The sequence below is a fragment of the Scyliorhinus torazame genome, chromosome 11, assembly GCF_047496885.1.
Source record: "Scyliorhinus torazame isolate Kashiwa2021f chromosome 11, sScyTor2.1, whole genome shotgun sequence".
Taxonomy (NCBI): domain Eukaryota; kingdom Metazoa; phylum Chordata; class Chondrichthyes; order Carcharhiniformes; family Scyliorhinidae; genus Scyliorhinus; species Scyliorhinus torazame.
The window spans coordinates 144622587-144636461 of record NC_092717.1 but is presented as its reverse complement, the minus strand read 5'-3'; the positions used below and the strand labels follow the sequence as shown (position 1 = coordinate 144636461).

Genomic DNA, 13875 nt, shown 5'->3' with positions numbered 1-13875 from the left:
AGGCCTATGGAGTGTTGGCCTTTATTGGTAGAGGGATTGAGTTCCGGAGTCGGGAGGTCATGTTGCAGCTGTACAGAACTCTGGTACGGCCGCATTTGGAGTATTGCGTACAGTTCTGGTCACCGCATTATAGGAAGGACGTGGAGGCTTTGGAGCGGGTGCAGAGGAGATTTACCAGGATGTTGCCTGGTATGGAGGGAAAATCTTATGAGGAAAGGCTGATGGACTTGAGGTTGTTTTCGTTGGAGAGAAGAAGGTTAAGAGGAGACTTAATAGAGGCATACAAAATGATCAGGGGGTTGGATAGGGTGGACAGTGAGAGCCTTCTCCCGCGGATGGATATGGCTGGCACGAGGGGACATAACTTTAAACTGAGGGGTAATAGATATAGGACAGAGGTCAGAGGTAGGTTCTTTACGCAAAGAGTAGTGAGGCCGTGGAATGCCCTACCTGCTACAGTAGTGAACTCGCCAACATTGAGGGCATTTAAAAGTTTATTGGATAAACATATGGATGATAATGGCATAGTGTAGGTTAGATGGCTTTTGTTTCGGTGCAACATCGTGGGCCGAAGGGCCTGTACTGCGCTGTATTGTTCTATGTTCTATGTTCTAACTATCCTTTGCCTCTAGTGTAGCTGCAGCCCACCACCTGACCAGTGACTTGCCAGATGCAGATCCTGACTCTATATTAGTCTCTGGGCTCTGGGAGTGTCCGGTCCAGTCATAGGCCCTCTTTATCAGTGCTGTGGTGTTTCTCTGTCCTCCTTGTCTTGGGGCTGCTGCAGCTGGTAAGGTTGTAGTTCTTGGGCAGGTGGAATCAGGAACTCAAAGGGAAAGCTTAGCATGAGTGCAGGAAGCTGAAGTGGAAAACAACCTCGGACACACCCATACCTACTGTCACAGCTTCCGAAGTCAGATCGGCCTTCTTGAAAGTGAACCTTCGGAAAGCGACGGGTTCCATCGGGGTCCCCGATCCTGTGTGGACCAGCTGGCGGACGTGTTTGTGGATATCAACTTCTCCCTACTCCGTTCCGAGGTTCCCACCTTCAAGAAGGCCACTAACATACCAGTGCCAAAGAAGAACCAGGCAACGTGCCTCAATATACTGACCAGTGGCTTTGACATCAATCATTATGAAGAGCTTCGAGAGGTTGGTCGTGAGACACATCTACTCCATACGCCCAGAATGCCTAGACCCACTGCAATTCGCATACCGCCACAACCGATCCACAGCAGACACCATCTCCCTGGTACACTATCCCTCGAGCATCTCACAACAAGGACTCCTACGTCAGACTCCTATTTATTGACTACAGGTCCACCTTCAACACCATAATCCCAGCCAAGCTCATATTAAAGCTCCAAAACCTAGGACTTGGCTCCTCCTTCTGCAACTGGATCCTCGACTTCCTGACCTATAGACCACAATCAGTAAGGATAAACAACAACACTTCCTCCAAAATAGTCCTCAAAACCAGGTCCTGGCAAGGCTGCTTACTTAGCCCCCCTACTATGCTCCCTATACATACACGACTTTCTGATTAGTAAGCTTGCAGACTGATTAGAGTTTGTTCCTGTTGTCCTGGAGTTTGTGTCCTGGGAATTGATCCAAGTGAGGGAGCATTGGGAGGATGTTTGCAGTAATATTGGCAGGGTGTCTGCTGGCCCTGCTGGTTTGCAGTGCAGGAAATTTCCAAAGCTTTCTTATTAACGACAACAATGGGGAAATTGACAGGTTTGCTGCACCTGTACTAACCAGTAGATGAAATGAAATGAAAAATGAAATTAAAACCACTTGTCACAAGTAGGCTTCAAATGAAGTTACTGTGAAAAGCCCCTAGTCGCCACATTCCGGCGCCTGTTCGGGGAGGCTGGTACGGGAATTGAACCGTGCTGCTGGCCTGCCTTGGTCTGCTTTCAAAGCCAGCGATTTAGCCCAGTGTGCTAAACCAGCCCTTGTGTGCTAAACCAGACTACAGTCCTCTTGCCTTTGGTTTACATTATTGTGTTCGTCATTGGTTTGCCTGCAAATGCTATGGCACTGTGGGTATTTATCTGGCGAACCAAAATGTAACTCCCGGCAGCTATTTACCTGGCTAATTTGGTGATGGCAGATCTCCTGTTCATCATTTGGTTACCTTTGAAACTTTCCTACCATCTAAATGGAAACAATTGGATTTATGGAGAAGGACTGTGCAGTGCTGGTGGTTTTTTCTATGGAAACATGTACTGTTCAATTCTATTCATGACTTGCATCAGTGTTCAACGATATTGGGTTGTTGTTGATCCAATATCTCAATCAAGAAAGAAAGACTTCTATTGCCTGTGCTGTATCTATTTTCATTTGGATAATATTTGCATTGGGCACGATGCCATTGTACTTCAATATTCAGCAAACTGCAAACGTTACTAACCTTAATATAATAACTGGTCTTGATGTCGTGCCTGAAGACCAGTTGGTTTCCAGCATGTTTGATTACATTCTCTCTTTGGCTATTGGTGTGTACTTCTTTCCAGCATTGCTGACATTATCTGCATATGTGTTCACTTTGCCCCCCCAACTAGGCTGGTCACCTGGAATATCCGGGGCTAAATGGGCCAGTGAAGAGGGCACGTGCGTTTGCGCACCTGAGGAGACTGAAGGCGGACGTGGTGATGCTGCAGGAGACACATTTTAAAGTAGGGGATCAGGTCAGGTTGAGGAAAGGCTGGGTTAGTCAGGTTTTCCACCCTGGGCTGGACTCAAAGACAAGGGGGGCTGCGATTTTGATCAACAAGCGGGTGGCGTTTGAGGTAGGGAGGATAGTATCGGATGTGGGAGGTGATTAGATCATGGTTAGTGGCAGGCTGCAGGGGATGAAGGTAGTGCTGGTCAATGTATATGCGTCAAATTGGGACGATGGGGATTTTATAAAGAGGGTACTGGGGAAGATTCCGGATCTGGATTCGTACAGGCTGATTATGGGTGGGGATTTCAACACAGTTATTGATCCAGGCCTGGACCGGTCATGCTCGAGAACGGGCAAGGCGCCAGCAATGGCAAAGGAGCTGAAAGGTTTCTTGGAGCTGATGGGGGGGGGGGGGGGGGGGGATCCGTGGAGATTTAGGCAGCCGAGGGGAAAGAATGTTCTTTCTTCTCCCACGTTCACAAGGTGTATTCCCGGATAGATTTATTTGTGGTGGGCAGGGCCCTGTTGGTGGGGGTGGTGGACACGGGTTATTCGGCGATTTATGATCTCGGATCATGCTCCACACTGGGTGGACCTGCAGGATGGATAGTAGGAAGGTTGGATATGGGGCTATTGGCGGACGAAGCGGTCTGCGAGAGGTTGAGGAAGTGCAAGCTGAACTACCGGCAGGTAAATGGTACGGGGGAGGTCTCAGCAGCGGTGGTCTGGGAAGCGCTGAAGACAGTGGTGAGAGGAGAGCCGATCTCGACCTGGGCTCACAAGGACAGGACGGATAGGGCAGAAACGGACAGATTGGTAAAAGAGATTCTATGAGTGAATAGGAGATATGCGGAGGCTCCAGAGGCAGGGCTATTAAGGGAACGTCGGAGGCTGCAGGCAGAATTTGGTTTGTTAACTACAGAAAGGGCAGTGGAGCAGCTCAGAAAGAGGGAGGCAGCTAGGGAAATAGGGAAAGTTGTTGACGGGGATGGGAACTTAGTTAGGGACTCGGCGGGGGTGAGCAAGACCTTTCGGGATTTTTATAGCAGGTTGTACAGATCAGAACCCCCTGGGGGGCCGGAGAGGATGAGGCACTTTGTGAATGGGCTGACTTTCCCGAAGGTGGATGGGGAGCTGGTAGAAGGGCTGGGGGCCCCGGTCGGGCTGGAGGAGATAGTGGAGGGCTTGTAGGCCATGCAGTCGGGGAAGGCCCCGGGGCCGGACGGGTACCCAGTCGAGTTCTATAAAATATTCTCCGGAATATTGGGGCCTGTACTGTTGAAGGTCTTTAACGAGGAAATAGGGGTTTTACCCCAGAACGATGTCACAGGCCATGATCTCGCTCATTTTGAAAAGGGATAAGGACTCGGAGCTGTGCGGTTCTGAAAGGCCGATATTCTTGTTGAACGTGGATGCCAAACTTCTGGCCTCTAGGATTGAGGACTGTGTACCGGATATTATAGGGGAGGACCAGACAGGGTTTGTTAAGGGTAGGCAGCTGGGGGTAAGAAGGTTGCTCAATGTGATCATGATGCCCCCGGAAGGCAGGGAAGTTGAAGTGGTGGTTGCGATGGACGCGGAAAAAGCCTTCGACCGGGGTTGAGTGGGATTACTTATGAGAGGTGCTGGAGCGGTTCGGGTTTGGGAGGGGCTTTGTTGACTGGGTTAGGCTGCTGTACCGGGCGTCGGTAGCTAGTGTACGGCCAAATAGGACGACGTTGGAATATTTCAGACTACACCAGGGGACGAGACAGGGATGTCCCCTCTCCCCACTGCTGTTTGCGCTGGTGATAGAGCCGCTGGCAATTGCTCTGAGGGCCTCAAGGGGCTGGAAGGGGTTGGTTGGTGGTGTGGGGGCTGTGGAGCACAGAGTTTCATTGTATGCAGATGACTTGCTGCTGTATGTCTCAGACCCAACGGTGGGGATGGGGGAAATTATGGGAATCCGAGCGGAATTCGGCCGGTTATCAGGGTACAAGCTTAATATGGAGAAGAGCAAGTTGATTGTGGTTCAGGCGAGAGGTCAGGAGAGGCGACTGGGGAAACTGTTGTTTAGAGTGGAAGGGGACAGTTTCAGGTACCTGGGTATCCAGGTAGCGAGGGATTGGGACCGGCTACACAAATTGAACCTGGCCCGGTTGGTGGACTAGATGAAGGAGGATTTCCAGAGATGGGATGCGCTCCCGTTGTCTCTGGGGGGGGGTAGGGTGCAGTCGGTAAAAATGACAGTCCTCCCGAGGTTCATTTTCATTTTCCAGTGCCTCCCCATCTTCATCCCACGGTCCTTTTTTAGGCGGATTAATAAAATTATTATTGGCTTTGTGTGTGGGGGGTCAGCCCCCGCGGGTGAAGAGGGCACTGCTCAAGCGGAATCGTGGAGGTGGTGGACTGGCGCTGCTGAATTTCAGTAATTACTACTGGGCGGCTAACATAGCCATGGTGAGGAGGTGGCTGGTGGGTGCGTATGGAGGCGGCTTCTTGTAAGGACACAAGTTTAGGGGCACTGGTAACGGCGCCCCTGCCATTCCTGCCGGCACGGTACTCCACCAGTCCAGTGGTGGTGGCGGCCCTGAGAGTCTGGGGGCAGTGGAGGAGGCATGTGGGAGCAGAGGGGGCATCGGTGTGGTCCCCCATCTGCGATAACCACCGGTTTGCCCCGGGGAGGATGGACGGGGGGTTCCGAATTTCGCGGAGAGCGGGGATTGAGAGGATGGGGGACTTGTTCTTGGAAGGTAGCTTCCCGAGTATGAGGGCGCTGGAGGAGAAGTTTGCATTGGCTGGAGGAAATGAACTCCGATATTTATAGGTACGGGACTTTTTGCGGAAGCAGGTACCAACCTTCCCACTCCTGCCGCGAAGGGTGATTCAGGACAGGGTGGTCTCTAGAGGATGGATAGGGGAGGGCAGTGTTTCGGACATATATAAAGAGCTTATGGGTTCGGAGGAGACGCAGACCGAGGAGCTGAAGCAAAAGTGGGAGGAGGAGCTGGGGGAGGAGATAGAGGGCCTTTGGGTGGACGCGTTAGGAAGGGTCAATGCTATTGTAACATGTGCCAGGCTCAGCCTGATCCAATTTAAAGTTAATCACTGGGCTCACATGACAGTGGCCCGGATGAGCAGGTTTTTTGGGGTGAAGGATAGGTGTGCAAAGTGTGCAGGTGGGGCCAGCGAACCATGTCCACTTGTTCTGGGCATGTCCAAAACTGGGGGGATTTTGGCAGGGGTTTGCCAATACCATGTCCACGGTATTAAATGTGAGGGTGGTAATGATTCCGGAGGTGGCGATTTTTGGGGTATCGCAGGACCCGGGAATCCAGGAGGAGAAAGAGGCAGACGTTCTGGCCTTTTCTTCCCTGGTAGCCCAGAGGCGTATATTGCTGGCGTGGAGGGACTCAAAGCCCCTGAAATCAGAGACCTGGCTTTCAGACATGGCAGGCTTCCTCTGCCTGGAGAAAATGAAGTTCGCCATGAGAGGGTCTCTGCTGGGGTTCGCCCAGAGGTGGTAACCTTTCGTCGACATCCTCGCAGAGAACTAATCGTCAGCAGAAAGGCGGCAGTGGTTAGACTGTCGTAGGTTAGATGGGTAAGTAATGGCAAGACCTCCGGGAGAGGATGGTGGAATTTGCACTCTGCATATAGTTCTCTTGTTATTTATATTGTTGATTTTGTTGCTGTTAAAATGCCAAAGAAATACCTCAATAAAACGATTTTTAAAAAACTGCACATGTGTTGATGATCAAAACATTGAAAGCTTCTACCAATGAAGACAGCATTGGGAAAAGCCACAAGAGAGCGATTGAGTTCATCATTACTGTTGTTCTTGCGATGTATTTAGTTTGCTTCACTCCAAGCAATTTTATGCTTATTGTTCACTATTGCCGTATAAAATACGAACGATACAGCAATCTTATGCGTTCTATATTGTAAGTCTTTGTCTGACTGGCATGAATAGTTGCATTGATCCCTTTGTCTATTACTTTGTTTCCAAAGATTTCCGAGACCATGTTAAAAATACTTTGCGGTGTCAGGGCAGTTAGAAGTATCCAGGTTTCCTTTGCCTCCAAGAAACATTCTAAAGGATCTGGGGCGTCATTCTCCGACCCCCCGCCGGGTCGGAGAATGGCCGTTGGCCGCCGTGAATCCTGCCCCCGCCCCCGCCGAAGTCTCCGCTCCTGGAGATTGGGCGGGGGTGGGAATCCGGCCGCGCCGGTTGGCGGGACCCCCCGCTGGATTCTCCGGCCCGGATGGGCCGAAGTCCCGCCCAGGAATTGCCTGTCCCGCCGGCGTAAGTCAAAGCTGGCATTTACCGGCGGGACCAGGCGGCGTGGGCGGGCTCCGGGGTCCTGGGGGGGGGGCGCGGGGCGATCTGACCTCGGGGGGTGCCCCCACGGTGGCCTGGCCCGCGATCGGGGCCCACCGATCCGCGGGCGGGCCTGTGCCGTGGGGGCACTCTTTCGCTTCCGCCTCCGCCACGGCCTCCACCATGGCGGAGGCGGAAGAGACTCTCCCCACTGCGCATGCGCGGGAAACTGACAGCGGCCGCTGACGCTCCCGCGCATGCGCTGGGAAACTGACAGCGGCCGCTGACGCTCCCGCGCATGCGCCGCATTTCCGCGCCAGCTGGCGGGGCAACAAACGCCATTTCCGCCAGCTGGCAGGGCGGAAATCCCTCCGGCGTCGGCCTAGCCCCTCAATGTTGGGGCTAGGCCGCCAAAGATGCGGAGACTTCCGCACCTTTTTGCCGGCGCGATGCCCGTCTGATTGGCGCCGGCTTTGGCGCCAGTCGGCAGGCATCCCGCCGTTGGGGGAGAATTTCGCCCCAGGTTCTTATACTTCTGCCAGTAAAGTTACTACTACAACAAGCAGCTGCTGAATGTTAAGTGTGAAGCATCATTTTTGACCGTTCAAATGTGGGTGCAGTGTAGTATGTAATAAACGTTTTTTCTTCATAATTAATTGATAAGGTGTCCAAAGTTCAAAAGCATGGAGTATTGAGCTATTTTGGAAGGTCTTAACTGAAGCTGTACTATCAATTTCAAGCCTTCAGTTACTCAGCTTTTGCAATAAATCTGCATTTTGAGTCACTTTTTAAAAATTAATTTGGCCGATTTATCCAAGTATTGTCTCATTAGTCATTTTCTACACAGGTATTGTCTATGAATTGCAAAAAGTTGCTGAACTAAACAACAATTTCTGACTGCCATTTGCTTATGCGGATCAAAGTAATCTTCCCTATTTTAATTTAATGTGTGTGTATATAATGTGTAAATATTTTAAGAATGATCCTACATACTGACGTATTTCGTGAATCTTCCTGGGATAATTTTCAACATTTCTTATTTGACTAGAACACCAACATTTATTTTGTCTTCCCTTTTAATTGACAAAAGCTTGTACTGTGACTGTTTTTAAGACTAAACGAATGTGTTGTGCAGAAATTGGTATAATAACTAAACCTTTTTGAATAGAAAATTAGCTGTCAAACTAGAGGGAAGGGGACATGTGGTGCGGGGTTCTCTCATCCCGCGGCAGAGTGTCCACGCCGTCGTAAACATCGTCGTGGTTTACGATGGCGTGAACAGGCTGCCCCCAGGAATAATTCTGGCCCCTACAGGGGCCAACATGGCGCTGGAGCGGTTCACACCGCTCCAGCTGCCGATCCCGGCATGAACTGGGCGACGCGCAATCTGTGTATGCGCATTGGCTTCCTTCAATGCGCCGGCCCCGCGCAACATGTCGCAGGACTACAGGGGCCGGCGCATGGGAAATTAGTCCCCCAGCCAGAGAGGCCGGCCCGCCGATCGATGGGCCCCGATCGGGAGCCAGGCTGCATCGGAGGCCCCCCCCCCGGATGGGCCGAAGTCCCGCCCAGAAATTGCCTGTCCCGCCGGCGTAAATCAAAGCTGGTATTTACCGGCGGGACCAGGCGGCGTGGGCGGGCTCCGGGGTCCTGGGGGGGGGGGGGGGCGCAGGGCGATCTGACCCCGGGGGGTGCCCCCACGGTGGCCTGGCCCGCGATCGGGGCCCACCGATCCGCGGGCGGGCCTGTGCCGTGGGGGCACTCTTTCCCTTCCGCCTCCGCCACGGCCTCCACCATGGCGGAGGCGGAAGAGACTCTCCCCACTGCGCATGCACGGGAAACTGACAGCGGCCGCTGACGCTCCCGCGCATGCTCCAGGAAACTGACAGCGGCCGCTGACTCTCCCGCGCATGCGCCGCATTTCCGCGCCAGCTGGCGGGGCAACAAACGCCATTTCCGCCAGCTGGCGGGGCGGAAATCCCTCCGGCGTCGGCCTAGCCCCTCAATGTTGGGGCTAGGCCGCCAAAAATGCGGAGCATTCCGCATCTTTGGGCCAGCGCGATGCCCGTCTGATTGGCACCGTCTTTGGCGCCAGTCGGCGGACATTGCGCCGTTGGGGGAGAATTTCGCCCAAGATCTATGATTAGTAAGTTCACAGACGACACAAAAATTGGTGGAGTTGCGGATAATGAACAGGATTGTCAGAGGATACAGCAAGGTATAAACTGATTGGAGTCTTGGGCGGAGAAATGGCAGATGAAGTTTAATCCGGACAAGTGTGAGGTAATGCACTTTGGAAGGTTCAATGCATGTAGGAAATACACAGTAAATGTTAGAACTCTTGCGAAAATTGATAGGCAGAGAGATCTGGCCGTGTATGTCCACCGATCACTGAAAGTGGCAACGCATGTGGATAAGGTGGTCAAGAAGGCATACCGCATGCTGGCCTTCATCAGTCAGGGCATTGAATATAAAAATTGGCAAGTCATGTTGCAGCTGTACAGGATCTTAGTTAGGCCTCATTTGGAATATTGTGTACAATTCTGGTCGCCCCACTACCAGAAGGATGTGGATGCTTTGGAGAGGGTACAGAAGCAGTTTACTAGAATTTTGCCTGGTATGGAGGGCATTATCTATGAGGAGAGGTTAGATAAACGTGGTCTGTTCTCACTGGAAGGATGGAGGTTAAGAGGTGACCTGATAGAGGTCTACAAGATTATGAATGGCATGGTCAGAGTGGATAGTCAGATGCTCTTTCCTAGGGTAGGAGAGTCAAGTACTAGGGGACATAGGTTTAAAGTGCATGGGGAAAAATTTAGAACAGATGTGCGAGGCAAGATTTGTACACCGAGGGTGATAAATATATGGAACGCGCTGCCTGGGGAGGTGGTGGGAGCAGGTACGATAGCGGCATTAAAGGGGCATCGAGACAAGTATATGAATAGGGTGGGAATGGAAGGATGCAGAGTCTGTAAGTGCATACGGTTTTAGTTTAGGCAGGTACCATGGTCGGCGTGGGCTTGGAGAGCTGAAGGGCCTGTTCCTGTGCTGTATTGTTCTTTAACTGCGTGGCAAAATTTGGCTCCAACTCCTATACTTTCTCAGGAAACTAAGGAAATTCAGCATGCCCACATTGAATTTTATAGATGCACCATAGAAAGCATTCTATCTAGCTGCATCACAGCTTGGTATGGCAACTGCTCGGCCCAAGACCATAAGAAGCTACGAGAGTCGTGAACACAGCCCTGCCTCCTATCCATTGACTCCGTCTACACCTCCCACTGCCTGGGGAAAGAGGACAGCATGATCAAAGACCCCTCCCACCCGGCGTATTCATTCTTCCAACTTCTTCCATCGGGCAGGAGATACAAAAGTCTGAGAACATGCATTAACAGATTCAAAAACATCTTCTTCCCGCTGTTGCCAGACTCCTAAATGACCCTCTTATGAACTGATCTCTTCACACATCTTCTCTACTAAGTAGTATTGCACTCCTGTATGCTTCAGCTGATGTCTGTGTCTTTACATTGTGTATTTATGTTTGCGCTATGGTGTTATGGTTTTTTCCGTGTATAGAATGATCTGTCTGGACTGTACGCAGTACAATACTTTTCACTGTACCTTGGTACAAACAAATCTAAGAGGTTTATAGTCACATCAGCAGCAGCATGTACAACATACCAGATAACAGGGTGAGGATGAACTGGGAGTTGAGAAAGGACCCAGGACTGGAATATACCATCCCCCCATAATGTTCTCAGTGACAACAGATAACACAGGTTTTGTTGCAGTCCATGGTGGAGCAGAATCATCTCCTTCAAAGGGCTCAGGAGCTGCAGATGTTCTTGTCCCCTGCCAGTTCTGCTCTGTTCCTGGCCACCTTGGCCTGAAAAAGACAACAAAGTGCCAGTGATTGTGTTCCACTATGGTTGAGTGATGCGCCTGCTGCAAGCAAATAGCAGGAAGAATGTGGGAATAGCAGGAGCTGACTTTCAGTCTGGCAACAATGGAATGTTTATGAGATTGAGGTGGAATATCTGGATGTTAGTCCTGAGTTCTGATTACTCGGGTATGCTGTTGGCTCAGTGAGGATTGGGGAGGAGGTGAAATAAGCAGCATGAGAGGTTGTTGGTGGGGTCGTTGAAGACCGCCTTTGAAGATGTCTGATTACCACACAAGGTCATTGAACTTCTTGTACTGTTGCCAGGTCCAAAGGCCAAACTTTGGCCACTGACCTCCCTGGTGAGCTACTCCCATTCCCTTCTTAGAGGTCCTTGAGGGCCTCCTGCCCCCACTTTCCCCTCACCCCAAAACATGACCACTTGTCTACTTCCACCACAAAGGTTTCCAACATTTGTATTGTGAATCTCAGAACCCTTCATTTTCCATTGTGCTTTAATTATGTAGCACCTGGTGGGCCAAGAAGGAGAGGAGCAGCAGGTGGGAGAACGCGGAGGTTCGGATATACCAGGACTGGAGGGCGGAGGTGGCGAAGAGGAGGGCCGGGTACAATCGAGCGAAGGCGGTGCTGCACAGGAAGGGGGTGAAGTTTGGCATGTTGCAGCCGGCGCGACTGTGGGTCACCTACAAGGACTGGCACCATCATTTTGAGTCTCCGGAGGAGGCGTGGGCCTTTGTTCAGGCCGAGAAGCTGGACACAGACTGAGGGTCAGGATGGGCGATTGGGGACTGCGGTGGATATGTTATGCCTATTTTTTTGTTCGGGGAGGAGGGGGGTGGGGGCCTTTGCATTGTTTTGGGTTTCTTTTTCTCGGTGTTTTTCTCTTTCGGGTTGGGGCGGGTGGATGGGGCGGGTTGGGCACTGTTTTGGTTGGTGGCGGGGCCTGGTAGGTGGAGAGCGCGGGCTTTTTTACCGTGCTGAAGACTTGGAGGGGGGGGGCGGGACTGGGGGGGGGGGAAGTGAGGATTGTTTCCCGCGCTTAGAACGGAGAGGGGAGGGGGAGAGCCTGTGGATGGGGAGCGGGAGAGGAGGGTGTGCCACACAATGGGAGGAGTCGAAGGGGAGGCGGGAGTGGCCGGGGTCAGCAGGAGTCAGCTGACTTGCGGAGGTGCAATGGGGGGAGGGGGGGTGGTGAGTAAACCAGCTAGGATGGGTCCTAGCCGGGGGGGGGGGGGGGGGGGGATCGAGTTGCAGCTGCTAAGGTCAAGGAGGAGCTGGAGCGAGTGGGGGGGGGGTCGAGACGGGGGTATGCCGCTGTGGGGAACGGGCCGGGTGTGGGGTGCGGGTGCGTGGCTGGCCGAGGAGGGGTCATGGCTAGTCGGCGGGGGAGGGGGGGCGGGTAGCCCCCGATCCGGCTGATAACCTGGAATGTAAGGGGACTGAATGGGCCGGTTAAGCGGGCCCGCGTGTTCGCGCACCTGAAGGGGCTCAAGGCGGATGTGGTTATGCTCCAGGAGACACACCTGAAGGTGGCAGACCAGGTAAGACTGAGGAAAGGGTGGGTAGGTCAGGTGTTTCACTCGGGGCTAGATGCCAAAAATCGAGGGGTGGCGCTCTTGATTGGGAAGAAGGTGTAATTCGAGGCATTGAGCATTGTGGCAGATAATGGCGGTAGGTACATAATGGTAAGTGGTAAGTTGCAGGGAGAGAGGGTGGTACTGGTCAATGTGTATGCTCCGAACTGGGACGATGCGGGTTTTATGCGGCGTATGTTGGGTCGGATCCTGAAAATTGGGGGAGACTTTAACACAGTGTTGGATCCGGCACTGGATCGCTCCAGGTCTAGGACGGGTAGGAAGCCGGCGGCGGCTAGAGTGCTGAGGGGATTTATGGACCAAATGGGAGGGGTGGACCCTTGGAGATTTGCAAGGCCGGGGGCTAGGGAATTTTCATTCTTCTCACATGTCCATAAGGCTTATTCTCGAATCGACTTTTTCATTTTGAGTAGGGCGCTGATAGCGAGAATAGAGGATACCGAGTATTCGGCAATAGCCAATTCGGACCACGCCCCGCATTGGGTGGACTTGGAGATGGGGGAGGAGAGGGACCAGCGCCCGCTGTGGCGCTTGGAGGTGGGGCTGTTGGCGGACAAGGTGGTGAGCGAGCGGGTCCGAGGAAGTATAGAGAGGTACTTGGAGACCAACGACAACGGGGAGGTCCGAGTGGGGATGGCATGGGAGGCACTGAAGGCGGTGGTGAGGGGAGAGCTGATCTCCATTAGGGCCCACAAGGAGCGGAGGGAGGGGGAGAGGCTGGTGGGGGAGATGGTGAGGGTAGACAGGAGGTATGTGGAAGAGCCTGAGGAAGGATTGTTGAGGAAGAGGCGCAGCCTCCAGACCGAATTCGACCTGGTGACCACCAGGAAGGCAGAGGTGCAGTGGAGGAAGGCCCAGGGGGCGGTCTACGAGTTGGGGAAAAGGCAAGCCGGATGCTGGTGCATCAGCTTCGGAAGCGGGATGCAGCTAGGGAGATCGGGGGAGTTAAGGACAGGGGAGGGAGCGTGGTGCGGAGTGGGGTTGGCATCAATGGGGTCTTCAGGGACTTCTATGAGGAATTGTACCGATCCGAGCCCCCACGGGAAAAGGGAGGGATGGGCCGTTTCCTGGACCAATTGAGGTTTCCAAAGGTGGAAGAGGGACTGGTGGCGGGACTGGAGGCCCCGATTGGGCTGGAGGAACTGATCAAAGGGATAGGAAGCATGCAGGCGGGGAAGGCACTGGGGCCGGACGGTTTCCCGGTCGAGTTCTATAAGAAATATATGGACCTGTTGGGCCCGCTGTTAGTTAGGACCTTTAATGAGGCAAGGGAGGGGGGGGGGGAGGGGGGGGGGGGGGGCTTTACCCCTGACGATGTCCCGGGCACTGATCTCCTTGATCCTGAAGCAGGACAAGGATCCCCTGCAATGTGGGTCTTACAGATCGATTTCCTTGCTAAATGTAGATG

The 13875-nt window shown here is 52.8% G+C and overlaps 1 protein-coding gene and 1 pseudogene across 3 annotated transcripts in view; one reads left to right on the top strand and one right to left on the bottom strand.

The window, feature by feature from the left end:
* Positions 1 to 13875, bottom strand: part of kcnq3 (potassium voltage-gated channel, KQT-like subfamily, member 3) — a 609891-nt gene that overhangs the window by 459519 nt on the left and 136497 nt on the right. The gene's annotated exons all lie outside the window — the stretch shown is intronic.
* Positions 1634 to 7544, top strand: LOC140386017 (proteinase-activated receptor 2-like; annotated as a pseudogene).